This window comes from Grammomys surdaster, unplaced genomic scaffold (assembly GCF_004785775.1).
Source record: "Grammomys surdaster isolate TR1022 unplaced genomic scaffold, NIH_TR_1.0 126121, whole genome shotgun sequence".
NCBI classification, from domain to species: Eukaryota; Metazoa; Chordata; class Mammalia; order Rodentia; family Muridae; genus Grammomys; species Grammomys surdaster.
The window spans coordinates 6,229,907-6,253,982 of NW_021620929.1; the positions used below are offsets into that span (position 1 = coordinate 6,229,907).

A 24,076-nucleotide genomic window follows, 5' to 3' on the forward strand; every position below is an offset into this window, starting at 1 on the left:
ATGGCTCATACATGTTGAAGAATATGACTCATGCATGCTGAAGAACATGGCACATGCATGCTGAAGTACATGGCTCATGCATAGTGAAGAACATAGCTCATGCATGGTGAAGAACATAGTTCATGCATGCTGAAGAACATGGTTCTTTGCAGTTCAAATACAAATTATTTTTTCTGGTCAGATTACATTTGGAATGATAAAGGTATATTATAAATAATATTAATTACCAGATAGACAGAGGTAGGCTAAATTCATGCTGCATTTTCCTATCAAATATTAAGTAAATGTTAGTAAATGGCATGCATGAAAACACAGAGAGATGTTTTCTCTGTTGAGACTCTGAGGACTTAAGTGTATTCAAAGGCCTGAATATAGTATAGTTCAAACCTCTAGATTATATCATTCCTTTTCACAATCAGAAAAAACAAAACAACAGGTAAAAGGTACATTAGTAAGCTATTCAAGAAGTGTACATTTAAGAAAAGAGGTGGGTGATAAGTATGTGTGGTGCATGCAGAATTCGTGTAGATTAATATACTTTCACATTAAGTTGCTGGAGAGTTCTTTTGAGGCAAGTGGTCCTAGCTGCTGTTCTGATTTTTTTTTTGAATAATGGGCTTATTATGGTATAAGCAGATTATTCAAATGAATATAAATGCAGATCTATAGCTCTATATTGTTTCTTTTTTTCATAGAGAATAAAATTCATGGAAAGAGAAAGTGCAGTATCATTGCAGCAGTAAATGCTATCAACAATTTAAAATTGTGGTAATATGTCCTAATATTATAAACATTATCAACTTTGTTACCATACTTACATGAATATGGTATTCTGTCAAATAGTTATAAAATCTTCATTATAATAAATCCAGATAAAACTCAAGGGTAGCACAATGTTGCTAAGTTTAAAATAAATTTTACTTGTATCTTTCTAATTGTTGGATGAAGCTTACAAGTTGGATAATCAAAGTACAATTCACTTTTGAGATTACATCTAAAATAGGAAAATATTATTTATTTAAAAATAACTTGGCTCTGGTATTTTGAGACTAAGGTACTAATGAAAATAAAGCGAGTAGTTTAGAAATATTTCAATATATTATTAAATTGTTTGATATAGTAATGAGTTAATTTTAAATATTTTCCTATTTTAATAACTTTATGTGAAGATAGTTTAAAATGTGTGAAAGCTAAAATTCCCACCAGCTTAATTAAAACTGAAATCCATGTTAAATGTTTAAATAAAGAGATAAAGATACCCTCAGACAAATAATTCATACATGGTATCACATTGAATACTTAGTAATAAGATGTTTTCATTAAAATATGCTTCAGTATTCCATGGATGGTTCAACAATTTTCATTAAATTGTACCTTTTTTTTTCAAATATACAAGTTAAGGGATTTTTTTCATAACGTATAATATTCTATTATAAGTCTGTCAAAATATTATGTAAATTTTGAATTCCCTTTAACACATTTTCACATTAGAAGATCATCTTAATATAGATACATAAAGACCATGTATTTTCTAGAAAGACATCAGTTGTACAAATGCCACCTTGCTGTGTGTTGAGATATTAGTTTTGATTCGTGTTTATCTAGAAGAAAATAAATGAATTCATGCTAAGAATGTGTTGCTTGAGTTGCTCTCAGTAGCTTACAATTAGAAGAGCAAACAATTGTAAAGCAGCAGTCAAGAATAATGTAGAAAAAGCATTGTGGATGAAAACAAGAACAATCTCATTAAATCCTGGCCTTGTCCCTTATCAAGTCTAAGTTGTGAGGTTTGTTTTAAAGTCTTTAATGGCTGGGTTTTTTTTTTATCACAGCCCCTGACAGTTCTCTGTGCCCAACACCAGTGCTGTTTTAAACTGTTGACTAAAGTACCCACATGGAGTGGAAACCTAACTTTCTCAGACATAGCCACGATATTTAATCTGTATTAAAATTGATTTAAAACCCATCAATGTCTTAGAAATTCACTTTGAGGTCAAAATGCATGACTTTCCTGCTGATGTTAGTAAGTTTTGTTAAGATAAGGAGAGATAAAAATCATACGTTCATCCCTAAATACCTAATCAAACCTTATTATCAAAATTCAGTTAATACTCCTGGATGTGAAATGACAGTGTGGAACAAAAGAGAATAGAAATCTAATAAAAAGAAATGTTCACTTAGTAATATATATATATATATATATATATATATATATATATATATATATATATAAATTAAATTATATTAAAACTACAATTTAATAATAATCCAAGGTATTAGTAAATACTTGTATTTCTATTAAGACATTACTATTTGTTTTTATTTATTTCATTTTTTTTCATAGTAACCTGAGATTCACAATTTGTCCCTAGGTCCTTAACTTGAGACTCTATATGTTTGTGTAAGGTCATAGAGAAATCAGAAGTTTTACTCTCTCACCCCATCTTGACATTTAATAAACATGAGATTTGGTATTTTATCTTCTTTTACAAACAATTCACAGAAGCATGGAGGAAATGAGGGAGAAAGGGAGTCTTTAAAAGTTAACTGGAATAGAAAGCAAAAAAAAAAAAATAAATGTTTTTCACTTATGAAAAGCAGCACCAATAATTATTCAATGAATTTAGAAATCAACTCCAGCAGAGAGGTATATGAGATTCCTGCTGATATTGGTCATCTGAGAAATAATGATTTATTGCTGTTTGGTATATGCTTACTTCTGTGAATACAATTTTCCAGCACCGAATCAAAATAAAATAAGCGTTCCAACTGCTCGTGAGGTTTCTTCAAAGAGACGAGGAGAAACAAATTGGACATTAATGAGTGTGTTTAGCGAAGCCGATTCATTCCCTGGCTGTGAAGAGAACAGCAAACGCAAGAAAACTCCACAGTGAAGCCACCTTGCCTGGCTTTACACTCAGAGATGAAGCAGAAATGTTAAAACCTATGTCTTGGGAAATGAGAATTTAGAGAGACACTTGAAATCCTTGCCCATTTGTCATAGCCTCATACTGAAACATGCAGAAACTAAAATTCCAGATTTAAATACTAGCTCATGTCAATGATAGAATATTTTTTGGGAATATAAACCCTCAGTGTCCTTTCCCAAATTTTAAGTAAAATAAAATAAAATAAAATAAAATAAAATAAAATAAAATAAAATAAAATAAATGGTGATCAGTGAGAAAATGATGAAGGAAATGAATTTATTTCCAACTGAGGCCCAGTTCCATTAGAATTTAACATCTATACACTTTCTCTTCCACTAGCATCTGTTCAAGTGCAGATATCCACTAATGATTTCTATTTACACTAAGCATTAAAATTAGCTTTTATGCAATGTAAACATACCTCAGAGTGATAATTTAAGTGTAACCTAGTAATTATTTTTTTTTTGCCATACATATAAAACATGTTGAATAGTTTTATTCTCATGATGTAGTGAAAACGTTATTTTTCAGGTCTTCTGTTGGAGCAGCAAAAAAATAAATCCTTCTAAAAATCATAAACAGTAGGCAAGGAGCACCAGTCTTGTCCCAGTTTAGCCGTGATAAATATATACACCGGCACGTAAGCAGTCCCACGTAGGGATAGAGGTGGTGGGTAGGAGAGTACACATTCATTCCAAGGAGGAACGTTTGCCACAGAAGGGAGAGGGGGACTTGATAACAGCAGCTATAATACCTGAAGGAGCTTCTGCTTACAAACCTATTAAACCCTGGCTTGCCAAGATGCCATCCTATTCCATTCAAGTAATTTTCTTCCATGCCTATGCGAGGTTTTGAAATGTTTCTCTCCTGAATTCACATAACTCTTGGAAAATGTGTTGATCTCAGGCTTAACACTCCAAGGGATTTTTTTTTCCTTCGTCCTTTACCGTTAAGTTAAATACGGGGGAACCATCCTGAACTAGTTCATAATTCTCTACTAAAAATACCTTCATTTTTCACAGGCTGGTATTAAGCAATAAAATAAGGTGTATCATTTGCCTCTAAATGTAACGGCTCAGATAAAAAGAAATTAGTAATTGTTTTAATGATCTGCAGTCTAAATGTTATGCCCTCTCTAGGAAAATTTCACAGTAATATTATGGCTAGACTAACAATAAAGTTTCCTAGTTCATTTGTTTTATATCTAAAGGTTTAACACCATTTTTTAATATAAGAGGTTAGGGTTGCAGATCCTCAAATTAAACAGACGATCCACTATGCCTAGTTATTTGGATACTGTTTCTGTGCCAGCCATTCCCCCTACATATTCTGAATCATTAAAACTTGAGACACTTTCAGGTTCTATGAAACAGTTGGGTTTTCAGGACACACAGGATGTATACAGAAAGAGCAGACAATTTATTTCTATTTACTATTACGTAAATGCTTTAAATACTCTTTACCATATAATACGGTGACTGCTGCCTGTCTCTGAGGTCTGTAGATCTGACCAAGTGAGTTTGGATTAGTAATGGTGTTATTAGAAGGAACTTTTTGAGAGCTGTCACATTCGACTTTAACAGGTATGTTATTAATAAGGGAATGTCCATCTTTAAAAACCCCTAAAGCCCAAATGTGCTTGGGGTGCTGTTTGTTTGTTTTGATTTTTGCTGTGAGGGCAGCCCCATGGGGCCACTTAATAGGCTGTACCACCTCACACTCTCCCTGGTTATTCTACTTGTGATGGCACCTCCAGCTGAGAAGAGCTAAAATTAACAGACAGTAAACTAGACCCCCTGCCATCTCCCAAGGTCCAAATGCCAGGAATCTCAGAGAAAATTGTCAAAAAAAATTCAGATATGAGGGGAGAGGAGGAAAGCACAAAATAATGAATGGTTTGGATCAGATAACCAAGGGGGCATATAAAAAGACTTAAGTGAGTACCTTACCATGTCTGATGTGGATTGCAATCAGAAAATTTTGTTTAATCACTTTATTTATTATTTACCCAATGAGTTATGATGAGCACAATAATGCCCATTTTATGGATAAGAAAATAGTGACTGTGGATGGTACTAAGCAGGGTCAACATTCAATCTTGGTAGATTTCTACAGAAATTATTATTATGAAAATGTAAGTTACATCTTATCAGCCTCTTTAAAAAATCCTTCCAAGGGTGTTTCAAAGACATGGTATAGAAGTTCCTTATCAATCATCACTTTGACAATGTTACCTGGGTGCTGCATCACCTTCAGCTGCATCATTAGGTACCATGAAGTTCCCTTTCACATACACCCCACGTGTGCTTCTCTCAGCACACACGGACACATCGAAGCTCTGCAGTATGCACGGGACTAATTCTTTTCAATAACTCTTACAATCTACCTTCAGAGAGAGTTTTCTTACCTTCTGCAAAGAAACCTCTCCTATCTGCCCCTGCATGATCTATTCTGCAGTCTTCCTAACTCTGAATTTTTCGTGTATTTTTTCCCAGCCCAATTCCCCTGCCCTAAAATCAAATTCTGCTGCACATGGATGTTGCTTTCTTGGGATCTATGTGGCTTGCTGCACAGAGTAGATGTCCAGTAAATGATTTGGGTTGAATTCATTCAGCCCTCACAACAATCTTTGGAGTTACAGAGGAGGTGAGCTTACAAATGAATTCTTGACTACTCAAACTGTAGGGCTTGCTGCACAGAGAGGAACAATTAAAACAAACCCAGAGGCAAAATCATGACCACTTTCCTATATACTGACAATAGACCCTCATCCCTGCCAGGAGCTGTCTTAATGAGAGGCATTGATTTTGAAGGAGAAGATGGCTGATTGCAAAGCAGGTAAAAGTATGAAAAAGCTTTAACAGGTATTTATATCATAGGATTTCCATTCAAAAATTCCATTTATAGATTTGCCAGGCACGAGGAAAAAGAATGTCTGTGTGTATTAAAACACTCTGTGAAATGCAGAAAGTGACGGAATTAACACTTTCAGAGCATTAGTGAAGAAGGATTGTATTCTTAATAGTGGGGGGATGTGTTCTCAGTGAACTATCAGGGTCTTAGGAATCCTTCTGAACAAAACAGGAACGCTACCTTAAGTGATTCACTGATCAGCACTGGGAAAAGAAATACCCTCCCTGTGAGGGAATCCTAGCACTGCCTACACAACTATTCAAGGTGGATATTGATTATAAGGAAAACTAAGGACAAAGAAAATATTTTCCCTTCCAATTATTCATTGTTCTCTCATTGTTCATTGATACTAAAGCAGGCTATTCCATACTGAAATATGGCCACCTACATCCTTCAAGCCTTCAACGTGACACGCTGGGAAAGCATCCCAGGAAAATTAATCATTTTTCTTTTTGGCAAAGACATGTGTAAAACTTCAAATTCTTTCTTTTCCCCAACTTCAAACCATATGCGAAGTGATCAAGTGTATGTGTGTGTGTGTTGTGTGTGCGTGTGTTGTGTGTGTGTGTGTTGTGTGTGTGTATGTGTGTGTGAGGTATGTCCAAATCAGGCAAAAGGAACAGAAGTAAATCTCATTTCTCTTTAAATAAGCATTAGCTAATTAAAGAAGCATCTCACTATTAACACATTTGATGATCAAAATACTATTTTGTAAATAAAGAGCAACAAAATTACTTAAGAATTATACTAACTTTTAAAGTTTGCAAAAATCAAGAAAAAAATATGGACCGTGTTCTGCTTGTAAGTATTCATAGGGCACACTGAATAATGTACTCAAGCCTTGTGATGTTAGAAGATTCTGAGATCCATTTTCTACTATCTCAGTGAAATAATAATAATAATAATAATAATAATAATAATAATAGATAAATAATATTAAGAGTAGCCACTTAAAAGCACATAATTTTGGGGAAGACACCCTTATCTTGTATTCTTATGTCATTTTTGTCCTCTAGAAGAAGAGAGTAATTCCTAGAATGGAGATACTAAAAGTCTTAGAAAAACGAATGACAATAAAAAGTAACAAAGAGAAAATTATAAGATGAAGAAAAAGAACAGGACATCACAGTATCACAGCAGAGGCTGAAAACAGAATCAGACTGTGGACTCTTTCCTTCCTACTGTTCTCTGCTTCTCTTTGGTCTCTTCCATCGCTTCTTTTCACCTTCTCTTTCTACTGTTTTTTCTCTTCCTCTTTGCCTATTTTCCAATCCCTTCCCCCTATGTCTCTTTTCACATGGTGTCCATTTAAAATAAAGTTTGAACAGATGAAGCCATTCTGTCTGAACGAAGTCTCCATCACTCTCATGTTCCTCTCCCGGCTCTACCTGGGATTCCACATCCCAAACACATCTGTCCTTGTGGATTTTAGTATAGATCTCGAAAGGACAAGTTCTTTATGTGACATATTTGTAGTGAAAAAATCATCTTTGAGATGATCAATTATGTGTCTAAAAAATACACAGCATGTATTTTTCAGAATCCACGCTGCTGCCAAGTCTCTGGCTTTTTAAAAAAACATTTTGGGAAAATCTATAAACAGAAAAAGAAAATGTAGGTATGACAAGCAGAAAGCTCCAAGTGTACTGACAATTAACTATATTTAAAAGAGATGAGAAGACAGTGAAGTTGAATATCACATTAGCCAAACAAAAATTGGAACCAAATTTCAGACAACCATGGAAAGCAATGGTTAAATGAAAGCATTAGCAACAAGTCTTGGCCGTTTTAAATCAAATCTTCGTCAAATTGCTTTGAAAACATTATCTTGAATAAAAGTGCACATATTTGAATTGAAGGCATGTTTCATGTAAGCGTTCGAGGAAAAAAAATGTGTTTTGAAAACATTTTTAATCTTACTAAAATTCCAGAGCGATCAGCAATGGTACATTTCTCTCAGAATCAACTCAGGGTCAGAAACAAGGTAACCTCCGTTCAGGGTGTCACAAGGAAACTCATCTACTTCGATCCACAATGGAAAGAGTGGACAAAACAAATGGTAAAGCTGGTATCACCTAGGCATACCCTTAAAGGGCTAAGGTACTGGGGAAAGGGAAGTTTGCTGGCCCACCTCACTGTTCCTGTTAACTTCTGTCTTCCTACTATCCACATTATAATAAAAGAGGCAGTGTTGGGATGGCTATCTTGTGTACGATAGTCTTTCCAGAAATCGTACAATCTTTCCTAAGTGTCAGTGCAAACACCACTCCTTATGGTGATAAAGGCAAATAATTCACTAAGTGCCAGGCACACAATGCTCGGTCTTTAAAAAAGAACTAACTCAACAAATCTAATGTGTAAGCTTATGGCAAAGGCACTGCCATCAACATTGTCACCAACACTGTCATCATTATCCCCACAACCATAACCACAGTCACCATCATCCCCATGCTGCCATTACAACCAGAATGTTACCTGTATCTTCCAAATTCATACAGTTACTAAGCTTCAAAACCAGCGCAAACGGGAAAGAATGGTATGCCTTGCACTATATCTTATTTCCACATAAAATGTACAAATTCTTAAATAGGGTAACAACATTCAGAAGGGAAAATAAAAGGTATATATATATCTTTATAAAAATATATACATTCAAGCATCAAAAGGTGGACGTAGTAAAGAGAGTGTCATCCTGAACTGAGGGGTTATTAGAATAGTACTTGCATAGGAGGCGCTCAGTGAACTGTATTTGTTCAACATCACTAACCTAAATTTAATGAGCAAGGCCATCCTAGGGCCAGTTATCTCTCTCATTTACAGATGAAGGTTAAGAGTCGGACACTTGTTAATCTCAGAACCCACACTCCTACCAGTATCCTCTTCTGCTTTTCCAAGAACCCAGCTCACACATTTCTTTGAGTTTATTGGGTTATTGCCTGGCTTGTTTTATCAGTCAACAGAATTACAGTTTTACTCTGCCCTCGTCTGCCTTGGGAGGAGCTAAGTGGTATCTGGAAAAAACTGACAGATGCTTGCAACTCTCATAGTTACGTTTGTAACACTTAACAATAAATTTCCAAAACTGCAGTGCAGGTGCTGGAGCCAAACATATAAAGCCATCTGTATTCCACTTGGACATTAACATCAAATTGCACTGTGCAAAACCATATGATAACTATATTTCACTGGCAAGTATTTATGGGATTTCATATATACTTATAATAAAACAGCTTAATCCATCATTTCAAATAGATACGCATGCATGATTTTTTGTGGATTACGAGACTTCTTTTATGAACCATTATAACTCTCAAAGCTGAAAGTATAAGGCTAAAAAACTTCTAAAATGGCAAGAATGTTTTCAATACTTATAGAATAATATGTTAACAAGTGCAGAAAATCTCCACACTGAAGCTGAACAATTTTTTTTACATAAAATATCAATCTCATATGATGGAAACATGAATTTCACAAAACAAAACTAGGGGTAATTTCACATTTCTGGGAGGAATAGTAAAAGCTTTTGCAGGATGTCTACTTTAATTATACTGAGGAGAGTGAAACCTTCTTCAGGGATTGCTCTCCTATCGTTACTGTCTGGGTAAGATTCTGATCATGGTAATTAAAAATAAAAGGGACTACAGAAAAAATTACCATTGCTCTAAATATCTGGAATCATTTAGGAAGTTTTGTTAGAAAATGTGAGTTTGGGACGCTACCTTCCGAAACACCCCAAAGAGTCTTCACTTTTAACATTAGCGACCCATCAACAGAAGGCGCAGAAGAAACAAGTTCTGAGTGAGTCCTCTCTGCTCTATGTGAAATTTGCGTAGGGGAGCAATGGAAGGAAGATGGTCATGTGTTCAGAATGTTCTCAAGATGATGCAAGCAGGAACTGATTAATTCCTTCTGGACACCTAGAGAATGGGACAGTTACATGGACTTTGAAGGGCAAGGAGTATACAGAGTCAATACATTGAATGGGAAAATTAAGCAAGGCAGGAAATTAGTGGATATGCTGGCCTCAGACATCATGTTTCTACAGGGAGATATTTTAAAGAAACGTCTACAGTTACATATATCATAATTGTTGTTCTTGATTGGTGGCTAATCTGAATAGATCGCAGCAGCCCAACACAGCTCTACAGGAGAAGGGTTTATTGGTGGGGGGGGGAGGGGGAGGAGAAAGAAGGGGGAGCAAAGAAGAAGGATAAAGTGAGAGAGAAGGTCAGGGGGTGCTCTGTCTTTTATTTGGGCTATAATGTAACCACAAGCACCACAAGCACCCCTGTGCACCTCTGGTGCAAGTGAGAACAGGCAAGTGACCATATGGCAGTTGCCATGGCAAAAGATGCACAGGTCTCTGTCGCCTATGGGTGACATCATAGCTAGATTCAGAAGCTTGCTTCTGATGCGAACACTAATCATACGAAGTTGTATGTGGTGATACAGGGGATGGTACCCAGATCCTTGTGCATTCTTGGCAATTACTTGATTTCTGGTCTATATACGCCCAGGCAGCGTCATTTAAGAAAGAATGATTTATAACTAACATGGAGCAGAAGACACTTGAGTGATAGCTGGACAGCGTTGGTGTTCATGAATGTGGGTAACTCTGATAGGAGTAAACACAAGAAAAATGAATCCCTACACGAAAGCCACAAAACACTTAACTATGGATTACAAACACTTAAAATTGAACTTCATGTAGGGCAGAGGGTGAATGAAAACTATCCCAGGATGGGTATCATAAAACACAGCACATCCTAGAGACATCTGTGTTTTGATCTGCCTGCTTTGCAGTGGAAGAAAGGGCTGGCCATCATTTTCCAGGGAGTGGTTCTGTGGCCAAGGGGAGCATAGACTCAAAGACAGTTATTAAATGGGGAATAATTTACTTTGTAATATTTCAAGGGGGCATTTTTTAACTTCAGGCACATCAATCCTTCAGTGTCTCCATACCTAATTTGCATAAACACTGTAATTGACAGCTTGTTAACAGTTCATTAAGAACAGTAAAACCTTGTGATAAACAACAGCCTGCCAACAACACACTGGACCAAAGATCTAGTTATGCATTTTATCCACCTTAGAAAGCAACCCACTTTACCAACAGTCGGTCCAAAAGGCGACTTTGCTAATCGATATGTTCACACACAAGTACTCAAACATGGCACTGGAAAGCGCTTATTAAGTCCTGATTAGCAGTTAATTTGTGTCTCTCAGCTGACTAACTTCTCTGAGTAAATGCAGCCGCGACCCCTATTTTAAAAATGCTAGGATAATTTTGTTCCAATAACTGCAAGTATCAGAAAGAATGCCAACTCATAAAAAAAGAAACAGAATAAAAGAAAATGTCAAGTTCTAACAATCTGCAGGTCCTTGTTGCAAAAAGAAGGAAAAGGGGCGAGGGGGGTGGGGGAGAGGAGTGGGAGTGGCAGAAAATAGAAGAATCTCGTTTCATGCATGGCCCTTTCTTCTTAGCGGTCTGAAATGGAATATTTTCATGATTGCAGTTTGCAGTTTGAAATACGCTGTAGAGAAGTGAGCGCTGCACAACACAGAGAAATCTATTTGTGATCCCCTGGCAAGATGCATTATAAAACTCCTGGATGTTGTCTTTCCCCATCTTTGGATGAAAGCCTGATTATAAGCTCATTTCAGTTGAACAAATCTTTCTGGACTCCCTGCTAAGCAGGGTGTTTACATTTCAAAGCAGAGAGGTCTTCCTTTTCCAGACCTCCAGGGTGTGATCCTTGCTGCAAGGGCTTCCCGATTCACAGGGATACTCGGGGACTTGTACAAGTATTTATGTTCACATTTGAGAGAGTTCATTTCACATGAGACTAGAAATGACAAGCATCCTAGTAACCCCGGATCTACCCATCTCTCTTGTCTTCTTACAGAGAAGGGAAATATGAAATCACAGAAGAGCCTCTCCAATCACTGCATCAGGACCTGTAATATCAGCACTCAGCAGGCTGGGGCAGGAGAATGGGAAATTCAAGATGGGTCTCAGTTGTACATATACTGAGATTGGAGCCAGCTTGGGCTATTTCAGACCTTTTGTCAAACAAAACTAAAAATATTAAAAACACTCCACTAGAAGCAGAGGTGGAACCTGACAGATTATTTCTCCAAATGCTTTCAAAAGGCACCAATAATTGAAAAACCACTTGAAACATTAGGGCTACATCATTTTACCTATTAGATCCGGGTACAGAGATTTCTAAAGGCTCACAGCTTAATACACAGATGTGTAGATTTGCTTGTATGAATATGTCTTGAGATGCCGACTGGAGAAAAGGAGAATTTAATATTTATTTTATGTTGAACTTCATTTTGGAAACCTCCAAACTAGTTTTGAGAATTGTGAAATTGTCATCTATAAATTTACTTGTTTTTAACTAAAATTCAGAGTACATCCACCCAAAAGGAACATGACTCTCTTCTCCTTTCTATTTGGCTGCTAGCACCACAGCAAAAATTGCCAATCAATGATATTTACCTATTAAAGTCACTGGATATACTTTTCACGAAGATTGAGTATGTATGTAGATATAATTTACATATTACATAATAATATATCATAAAGTTGTATCTTGTACAAGTTCTGTCATTAATAGTATTCTGAAAATAGAACTTCCTCAGTATTTTTACAATTTGGTGGCTTTTCTGCTATTCTACCCTGGATCTTTTCTTCATAAATGTGAAGATTGTCTCTCCCCTGCTTAATTTAGTTCAGATCTACCTTGTACTTCAAGAATATAATCAAAATTCTCTATGTTCAGTTTTTAATTTTTAAGTCAGGGCTTCGCTCTATAACCTAGGTTGACACTGAACTCATGAACCTCCTGCCTCAGCTTCCCAAGTATTAGGCTGACAGTAATCACCCCAAGTTCTATCCTGGTCTTTAAACTATAAAGGAATCTATCTGTTCCTTTAGTATGCTCTTTATGTAACAAATTTGAGTGTGTTGACCCAGTCAGGCCCAGTCCTTAAGTCAGTGAATATCAAAGGAAAGACTTATCATCCCCACTCCTGCCCCCAGCCTCACTCCCACCTAGCCTCACCCCCTGCTATTTATATTACAAGGAGGAAAAACAGAAACTCAAAAAATTAAATTATGTTAGAAAAGAAACTATGTAGTGTTTTTATGGAGGGTGGAGGAACAGCAAACTTACAAAAGGTCTCATTAAATAAGAGAATAGTAAATGCTAACATTCTGTACCTAGCTTTTCCTCCCAAAAATAGTGTCTATGTACGTGTATATATTTGTATTCCCAGTTATGTTGATTTCATATAATATAAAATATAAATATAATATATAAAACATATATTCCCTATAAATTATGTATATTTTCAGGGCTGACCATTAGGTAATGAAGAACCAATACATTTGCTCTTTTCTGAGGAAGGTTTCTCAAATGGAAGAGAGAAATGTTGCATTAAAATATAATCTCAGGAAAAAATTATAATACGTATCTAATTACATGCATGGCTTTTCTTTCCAGTGTCAGAAATAATGTATTCTCAGGACGAAAGTTTTAATCGTATGATAGAAAAGTGTGTGTGTGTGTATGTGTGTGTGTGGTGTGTGTGGTATGTGCATATGGAAGCCAAAGGTTATTGTCATACATATTTCTCAGTCATGTTATACCTAATTAGTTAATTAGTTTTTAAATTATTTCTTAACATAATCTCTCAATCAATCTGAGACTCATGGATTTGGCTAGGTTGGCTACCATTAAGTTACATAAGTCCTGCTGTCTCTGTCTCCTTGGTGTTGGGTTTACAGAGGCAAAGCCCATGCCAAAGTTTTCACTGGAGTGCTAGGGAACTGAGATCAGGGCCTTGTGCACGAGTGTCAAATCCTTTTAGACTAAGCTTCCTCCTAAGTCCTTGGACTGCTTATATTTGACTGAACTGAGAATCAGGAATTGAATTCTTTGAAAGTACCTCTTGTGATTTGCAATGTCCCTCCTTGGATTTCCTCAGTGTTATAACATTGAAAATTTTATTCTTCTCTTATTTAAAACCGCAGAGGGACGAGTAAATTCAAGATAGTTCATTAGGCCTCTCTGTCTCTGGGCTGTGTGCACTTTTTGAATTGTCAGTCAGGAGTTACCATGAAAATACAAAATGTCACAGACAGTCCTCTCTCTGTTTCAGTCACTCTGAGCTTGGCTTTTCAGAAACCTAAATGAGGTGCAAAATAATGTCCATAAAAGTTTATCACTGAAGCTCTTCTGCCAGCAAGATATTTTGCACCTTTTGTGTCTGGATCTTTCATATAGAGATATAATAGAATTTGTAATACTAAAATACAAACAGGTATGTAATTTAAAATGTAGATGGATTAACAGGTTTATCTACAACGCTCAAATGACCATGTGTCAAGGAAGCAGTTTTCTTGGTAATACCTAAAAATAATTGTTTCAAGGTAGTTTAAAAATGACCAAAGCAAATTAAACTTGGCAATAATTCCCATTCATACTTGATTTCAAAGGCAAGTCCATGATTCTTCACAACATTCGCATCCTCACCCCTGTCCTAACTCTTACCCTCCCCAGCCTCACTCCAGCCTGCATCTCTCCCCAGCCTCACTCCAGCCTGCCTCTCTCCCCAGCCTCACTCCAGCCTGCCTCTCTCCCCAGCCTCACTCCAGCCTGCCTCTCTCCCCAGCCTCACTCCCACCCCCAGCCCTCACTCCCAAAAGATCCCTCCTACTCCAACCCCATCCTCCAGCTGCCTTTGCCAATTTCGATTTCCCAATACTCAATTTTACAAAATAAAGCTGAACAAAGTATTAAGCATTAACCTTTCCCTTCTAGAAACCATAGGAGGCCTTGCCCCTAGTAGAGGAGCTTCTGGACGGAAAACCATTTTTGGAGGTGGAATCACTGGGAGGTTACCCATGCTCCAGCGCCTGGCCCTTCATTCACGCACATATTGACAACAGAAATTCAACTTAGCAGGTTAGGTTTTGTTTTTCTTTTAAGGGTATGAGGTGGGGAGGGAAACATATGGGGAAAGACCAAGGGAAAGTTGAGGCGGGGGGGGGCGTGATTACATTACATTATGTACAATTATGAAATCCTCAAAAAATAATTTTTAAAAAGAAAATGAATGCATCCTTAAGTGCTGTTAAAAAGGAAGAAAAAAAAACCATGTATTAAAGTACTCTTGGGATAATTTGCGGAGCAATCTGTTTATCCAGTATTATCTACATGATGGTTTGAAAGCAGACAGAGCTCCATGTCTTATAATTGGTCATGCTCCTGCATCATGCATGCCTTGATCATTGTTCTGAATGAGGCCAGATGGCCAGGACTTTGTTTGTAACACTTTCTTTTTCTTAGGTCATACAAGATAAGATCATATAATTTTCTTGGGGATTTTCCAGAAACATGCAAAACTAGAACAACAGCAAAGCCACCCAAACCAAGCCCCGCAGTTGGTGTGCTGGATACTGGTGTGTTGTCAGTGACAATGGGGGCAAAATACTGCATTGAAGAATGCATAATGTTTTGATTCTATTTCTTTTTTTTTTCTGTAAAGGCGTTTAATTGGGGTCTTGGTGCAGAAGCTTGAGAATGAGCTCAAGTCTTAAGTGATACATTATTCAATGCAAATTAATGCAATAAAAATGAATATATAAATGCCAAGCAAAAGGTAGGGTCAGTCTCTGAATGTACACAAAGGAGACAAGTGGCGTAAATCACCAGAAAAAAATAAATATTGACTTAGTCCACAGTTGGTAACAACCACATCCAGTGAGTGCCAATGTTGCGTGGTGCTTGACGGCTTCCTTGTGAAGTCAGACAGGGCACTCTTTGGATGCTGGCTCTCCATCATATTGGTGGGCATGTTTTTTTTTTTCCTTCACACTTATGATTCATCAGCTATGAAGACAGAAACATGATGTGTATGACACATTGATGAAGGTAGGTAGTGTATGAAGACCACGTAGCACAGAGCTTGGCACAGCATTCAATACATGACAATTATAACCAGCTATCTCCATGTCCCAGGCAAGAACAACAGAGAAGAGAGACAAACAGCACCTACGCTTTGTAGGCTGAAATATGAATAAGCAAAAGGCCCTGTACCATGGGGAGGCTATTGGGACAGATATAATCAAAATTTAAAATCTCCACCTGGCAGCCTCTTATATATAGGCTCACTGGCATGGAGCTGGAGGAGGCACAGAGATGGATGGACCGGAGGAGGGCATATCACTCCGGGAGCAGAGGGATGAAAGGAGACAGGGATGTGAGCTGTGGCAATGGAAGGAGGGCTGATCTAAGGGACTGCTGGGAAAGAAGCAGCAGGTGTTGGTGATAAATTGGATGTGGAGGGTGAAGGAGGCAAGTCAAAAATAACTCCAGGATGGAAGCTTTGAGGAGGTGGAGAACAGCAGAGACGGTGGTGGGAAGATGGAAAGGAGGGTATGATGTCTGACATGGAGTGCCTACCCACAGGGGTACCAACAACACTCTGCCAACATGGCAAGTCTGAGTAATTTGTATCAGAAGCAAAGGGAAGTGGCTGAGCTGGGGAGTAAGTCCTGGATAGAACAGGTTCTCATCGATTTGCCTTTAGAACTTTGATACTGTTTTATGAATTGATGAGCATAGTGGCTATCACAAGAGAAAGGAAAGCTCAAACCAAAACAGCTGCTTTAGGATCAGGTGACAGATCGTGCTTGAAAGAAAAAGAGGTAGGGGGCTGGCTACACACAGCACGTTTTTATAAATGCATAAAAGAAAACAGTTTCCTATTACACTGCACCCATGTTCCTTATGCTTCTGACTTTGACTGTAGCCTAGCATTCATAGAAAAGGAAAAAAAACAAACAAAAAACAACAACAATAACAGCAACAACATTAAACAAGGAACAGACAGAGAACGATTCTCCTACACAAGGTGTAGCGAGGTGACTTCATGGTTGTACACATTTTGGTAAATTTGCAATAAATTTGGCTCAATGCAGTGTTATGCCAGTATTTGTATTGCCAGCCACTGTCATCACAAGCCTTTTTAGAGGCATCTGATAGTCTGTTTGTCTTGCAAATAGTTGCAATGCAAATTAAAAAAAAAAGACTGTTGTATTTTGTGTTGCTTAAAAACTACTGGTAATTAGGAGGCCCGCGTGTACCTAAATCAAAACCACCCCAGCAATGGTTTTAGGATGGCTGTAATGAAATCCATAGATGAGAATTTACAGTGCTCCCTAATCAAGGAAACTGTGGTACGAGATTGCATTCACTTTTATCTTACCCAAAGCACAATTATCGTCTGCAACAATAACAACATGGGACTATCACATAAACCTAGATAAAGGAATTGGCAATACTATGATAACGACATCTACACTACTCGGCTTATTCCTTGAAAATTATCAAAATGCCGGTGGCTAATAAGAGGGACTTTGGATTTCTTTCTGAATTGCCACTGTATAATCACCCCACCTTACCACACCTCATTCCACTACACAGACATATACATTCTTACCCACATATCCCTCAAACTATGTCAAAAGCGGGAACAAATTTCCTAACCCAAACTGAAAAGTCCTTGGCTCTCCAAATGACTATAAATTGCATGGCTAAGTGCATATGGCCCCAGGGCTGTCACAATTACTTCTCCTGACAATTCATCATAGCATACTAATTCTATAATATCATTACTGCGTCCCTTCTCACTGTACTGATCCAGCCAGTTAATTTAATCAACTAATAATAGATTCCGAAATGGATGCAAGGGGCCCTAGCACTTCAAATTACATTACAAGAGATGTACCACGGTGTAGAGAATACGTTCGTTGCTATTCTGCCTTACCTCCACAAGTTACTTTCTCAAGTAAAGTCGGGAGCGTTTACCACCGAACGTTCTAACAGAATGTTTATTCTAGCCATAGAATTTTCTTTCAAAATCAATGCCCTTTAATTTGCTTAAAATATATTAATTATATCAACAGAGGTACAACCCAGTTCTTCCCATACGCAGGGTTCTTCGCGTATAATAATTAGACACGAAACTCAAAAGATTTCCTAAGAGTAGCAGAAAGCCCAGAGTTCTCTGACGAGGTGCAAAGTGAGCCATTCACATTGGACAATTAATTGCATTAAATTCTAATCCGTTTGGCAAATATCAGTGATAACTAGCGAGCATTATTCTTCACCATCACAATCTACCCCGCATGCCACGAGGAGAAATAAGGTAATTTATTATGAAGAAAAAAAAATGCCTCCAAACAAAATACTCCAAAATACACATCAGGTAAAGTAAATGCTACAAATAGGTTTGAGCCACTCACTTAACTGTAGTGCTAAAAGTCTGTACTTTTTAAGTTCCACTTATTTATTAAAATAACTATATGAATCCATTTTTTTTTAGTGTTTCTACAGAAAAAAAAATTACTTATCTATCCCGGAATTGCAACGGAGGCAGAAAGGAAGGCAAGTGCAGTGGGCCTTGCAGCAGACTTCCAACTATATTGTATCGTTCAACTAACAAGGCGATTAGTTTTTGCTTCCGCTGTGGTCTTGGCAACCTCCTTCACCTGCAAACCCTTGCAAGCACAGAGAGTCCTGCAGTTAACGGCCGCCTGATGGTAACTTTAACTGGAACAGGGTCCGTTTAGTAAAACATTAACTGATATTTTACTCAGCTGGGGCTTCCCATGTATGTTTCTAAAATCTGAATACCTAATCCTTTCTCCGAGTTTCTAGTGCTTGTTCACAAGGGCGATGTTCTCAGTCTGGCCTGAGAAACCTGTAACTAGCGGTGAGGGCCGAAAAATACATTAGCACGGGTTAAATTTAGTGTGCCCGCTGGCTTGCATTTCATCACACTAGAACGTTTTACAAAGAAACATTAGAGGGGGAAAAAAATCTGTATTTCTCTCATCCACTACAATTCACCTTCGTTAGTATCTTCATCCATTCAGACATAGCAATTAGGTGCGTGACGCCGAGAAGTGAGAAGCCCCCTGCCCGGGACAAGGGCCTCAGCCCTCTCATAAATCACCATGTATTATTGACTATCCCCTGCCATTTTTCATCTCAGACAGAACAGAACCAACTTTAGCCATCTTAAACCTACAGTTCCTAAAAATCCATGGCCATTAGATTCTCAAAGTTTCCTTTAACTCAGTGGAACGTTTTAAAAACTACAATTCTTTTTTGTCTGTTTGTTTGTTTTTTGTTTTTTCGAGACAGGGTTTCTCTGTATAGCCCTGGCTGTCCTGGAACTCACTCTGTAGCCCAGGCTGGCCTCAAACTCAGAAATCCACCTGCCTCTGCCTCCCAAGTGTTGGGATTAAAGGCATGCGCCACCACTGCCCGAAAAAACTACAATTCTTTAAACATGAGGAATTTATATAACATGCTTATCATGAGATTTAGATTTTAAACCTGCTTTAGATATTCCGATTAATAATTTTCTAGGATCAAATTGTGTATTTAGAGATGGTGACCTTAAAACTATGTGTGGCACTGTTTTTAATTAGAATCTTACAGTAATGTGTATCTCCATAAAAGCCAGTGCCTACCTGGCACGAATCTCTCTTCTGTTAAAAAGTGAGAAAACTCATCATGACAATGTTTCTGTTAGTTAGTTTGAGGGTAAAGTGTAAGTTCAGTAAAATGTCCGTGCAATGTCACCCTTTGCTAAATGTGATTCAAATCCTGTTTACTTAGCCTAAATGCAAGGCATCTCCATGAGCAATGTAATATAACAAAACAAATAATTTTCCTTCCATCAATATACAACAGCTTTGTTCATCACTGAGAAACGTTGGGTGGTAAAGTATTGAATGCTATGCATTTTATGCCTAAATCAATGTAGTGTCTTGCAGTTATACCACCTAATGTGTTTTTAAGTCATCCGCTACGGAGATCAATGTGGTTCTTATTTGATATTCAGTGTTAAGTTAAGCCTCATAAATTTAGAATTGCACTCTGTTATTTTGATGGTTATATATTAACCACGTACTGAAAGTTTTATGATTTTAGACTCAGCCTGGCTGTAAATCACACTGGTTCCGTACATGAGGCATAGGGTCTGGCTTGATTTTTATTGCTCTGCTCAAAAAGAAATGGATGGATGGACATTGTGAGAGGAAGGTAAACCAACAGTGTGTTTGGATAAATACTTCAGGTCAGTGAGCCAGTGAAGGTATGCCTCGGAAAATTCAAATTAGACAACTCACGGAAGACAGTGTTGTAGGCACTGGAGATAATGCAATGGCATTGTGTCACGGATTGACAATCTTTTACATTGGTACCCTCAGGGGCATGGACCTTGACCTCACCAGAGTTCATCTGTGTTCACTCTGTTGCCAGAAAGTCTGACAAACATGCCTCTACCCAGGTTAAAGCAAACAGGAGAGAGTGAGACTCGTGTGTGTGTGTGTGTGTGTGTGTGTGTGTGTGTGTGTGCGTGCGTGTGTGTGTGTGTGACAGGTGAGAACAGTGTTCAATATGTGATGTATATTATTTCAGACAGACAACTCCTTACACTGATAGAGATGTAACTCTGGAATATACTGAGGCTTAAAATATGAGTATGCAGAAGTCAAGCATTGATGAATAATGATTATGACAAACAGTTAAAACCAAAACAACAACAGTAAAACAACAACAACAACAATAACAAATCTAATGAACCAAACAAACAAACAAAATCACACGTGTAAAAGTGTAAAAGCTTTTGCAAACCAAGGCCAAAATTAGATGCGGTGAAACATAGCTTCCCTCTAAGATATATTTCTGAGCTAATTTCAGGTCGTAGGCCAGGTAGATTTCTTATCCTTACCTCCACAAGAAGGGAAAGTTTGGAAAGATCCCAATCAGCCATGAGCCGAGATTAGTCCCTGTACTAAATATACATTTAAAAATCATCATTGAAGTTGCTTTTTATGACATATTTTCATATTTTGTACTCATCTTCCAGAGTAAACATGCAACATCTTAAAGTATGAGTAACTGACAGATATAAAAATGTTCCAAAGAAAATTATGTGAGCATGGGCCAAAATTTTGATCAGTTTTGAATGAGCAGTCTTCAATGATAAGGCAACAGTTATTGCTTTCTTTTTTTTCTTTTTTATTCTTTTTCCATTTTTCCCTTTTCAAGTTACTAAGAGGTACAAACTGCCTAACCTTTCTGTTTCCTCTGCTATATTATTTACTACCAACAGTGATTCACAGAGGTATAGCTTAAAAAGATTCTATATTTTCTTTTGCCACTTTTAAGATTCATGAATGAAAAACTTCATGATGAAACATAAATCAGTAAAATGCAGTCTCATACAGAGACTTAGGTAGTACCAAATTGGCAGAAGTCATCTTTTTTCACAGTAAAAGACAATGTGATGAGTTTCATAGGTATGTCTGCTAAAAATATTACTAAAAAATATTTTCAAAGACGTATTTGATTTGCAAGCTTGGTAATACCGTAATCAGGTCCATATATTAGAAGAACACAGTCTAAGATCATTCACCTGCAGAGCAGGGTGATATAAGTTTCATACACTACTGCCTGCTTTCTAGGCTTCTGGAGTACAGTATAGGAATGTAATCCAACTGTCCCTGTCCCCACGTGCTTTCCATTCATTCTCTTTAACAACAGTGCCTGCACTATAGAGACCTCACTTTAAGAAACATTGCTAAAAACCACTTCTCAGACATTTTCTGTGGTTCCGGGGCTCTTCTCTTTGAGCCTGCTTTGTAGGAAAATATTTGGTCCAGATGGAGGGGCTTTGAGGATTCTAAAAGCCCCCTTGGACTCAAATAGCTAAGTACAATTCCAGTACAACTTCCAGGTGAACCCTCCAATTATCTACACTCGGTGTGGCAGCTGGAGATGTAAGTACCAATTGGGCATTTAGAAAGCATTTCTATGGGCAGCCATAACAGTGCCTCCTAAAAGTACTCCCATGGAAGTAGTAAATGCTTTACTGGCTTTACCCTTTTGTCTTTTATTCCTTCCTACACACACACACACACACACACACACTTTGATCAGCAGTCATAACAGATGTATGAAGGATGAACATGATGCTGTAAGGATACATGTATGATAAACAGATCATCTAGTAACTGAAAGGTGGAAATATTAGCTCCTTATGATCTCACACGTGTTCTGTGCATGGAGGATTCTTCTTGATGAAGTCACCAGAGCTTTCATAATATGACTGACACTCCGATATAGAGTTCTACTAATGTTTTCTAGAACATTGTACAACTTAGAGTTCTTCAAGTCTCCTGGGACCTGATGGTAATATTTTTAAGCTGTTGTTCAATGACTTCTCATTATCACATGCACTTATACTCGCAATGAGGATATCAAACACTGCATTTCAAAATCTCATAATTTTGATCATGTTTTGGAGCTTAACTCTAAGAATGATGGTACATCTCCTTCAGTTAATGTTTCAATGTGCCCAACTAAGGTGATACAATTAACTTTTTTAACAATTCTAAAGTTTCTCAAAGGAATACAATTATGTATATATTTGTATTATAAATGTTTATATGTAAAAATAAATCTACAAATATATATTTAAAACAAAATAGTCATTTAACTTTGAGCTTTATTTTTTCTGTATCATTTTCTGGATGGATCTATTGGTTGGGTCTCCATCACATCATGAACACAGGAAGCTTCTAGATGAATTTTACATTGAACATCCTTTGCAATACTAGATATATGTTCTGAAAATGTACCTTACACATATAAAAGTTTAAAATGGTTTCTCTAAAGTATGTAATTAAAAAGTAGAGCTCAGAAATACATTTCTGCCAGTCTCATGGTCAATCTCTAGCTTACATAAATAAGAATGGCAGACAAGCTGCCTTCCTCTGAGGAATACTTTCTGGAATAATTTTAGACCTGCTTTATGTACACCAAGGAGGCTGTCAGTTTATCTGATCTTCAAATACACTGTGAACTCTTTGGGGAATGATCGCTGATAAATCAGAGGCCATTCACTTAAATATATCTAGTGTTTCTTTTTCAATCTGAATGCTGAATTCTCTGTCTCAATTTAGGATTTGGAATCTTTGTTAATTTTCATAAATGAGTCGCCGAGAACGCAGATATCATAAAGGCACAGCAAAAAGCAGTTTGTGTCTATACCACAGCACAGAATAAATCAATTCATTGAGCATATGGCTTTATTAGGCTTAAATAGCTCTTCCCCAAGATGATTCTCAGCACCATATTTTGAAAGATAAGGTAGTGGGTTGTTGTTTTTGGATATTTGCCTTCATAAAGATTGGCCATCTGTCTCAACAAGTGAAAAGATTCGAATGCTTTGATTGCTATTTTCCTAATCAAGATAAATCCTAATGTATTTTAACATGCTGATTAACTCGAACTGACATTCTGTCTTAGAGTGGTTTGCTGGTATCATCACTGTCAGAATTGCATGCTGTCCACAAATATCCCTGCATAGTCTTGGGTAAACATATGGGACTCCTATTTTCCAAAGCGAGAAGAGAAAAATCATATAAAAACAATATAGCAATAACACCACAAAGTAACAGAATTTGTCCTTTGTTTGTCTGAGTAAGAAAATGAATATTAATTATAAAATCCTGCCCCCACATTATTATTGATATTTTACTCATGACATAAATATTCCCACCTAAGGTTTACAAAACTGTAAGAAAATTCCACCATGAAATACTGATTATCATTTAAAAAAAAGTCCCTTCAAGCATTGGTAATGTGGTTGGTATCTTTCCATTACCAATGTGCTGCACAATATTTAAAAAGCTCCTGAAAACAAATTTGCTTGAGTACATCTGATGTCACTAAAAGATATATTTTTATGATTTAATAAATTAGAAAACTAGAATAATATGTCTTCTGTAATCTTATTATGTATGCATGCCACTGTCATCGTCTCTGAGCACACACTTCCAGTCTGCTATGTGAGTTTATCTTTTTTCTCAGAACAATAATTGGTTCTATAATACGTAGGCCAAGCTTTAGACTGCTTATTAACTGAACAATAGATGAACAAGTACATCCCTATATTATTAAACTTTCACAGTTTTTTTTTAAACAATTGTCCCTTTTGGATTCCCAAGTTTCTTGAAGTGATTCATGACATTTTTTTGGGGGGGGTATTCTGGTTGGGCCAGACATTTAAATCATACTTTCTTGATGAGATAACCCAAGCTGCCATCTTGTGTTCCCACAGTTCCTCTCTCACCA

At 37.1% G+C, this 24,076-nt stretch overlaps 1 protein-coding gene across 5 annotated transcripts in view; it reads right to left on the reverse strand.

The window, feature by feature from the left end:
• Positions 1–24,076, reverse strand: part of Tenm2 (teneurin transmembrane protein 2) — a 939,787-nt gene that overhangs the window by 810,686 nt on the left and 105,025 nt on the right. The window lies entirely within an intron of this gene.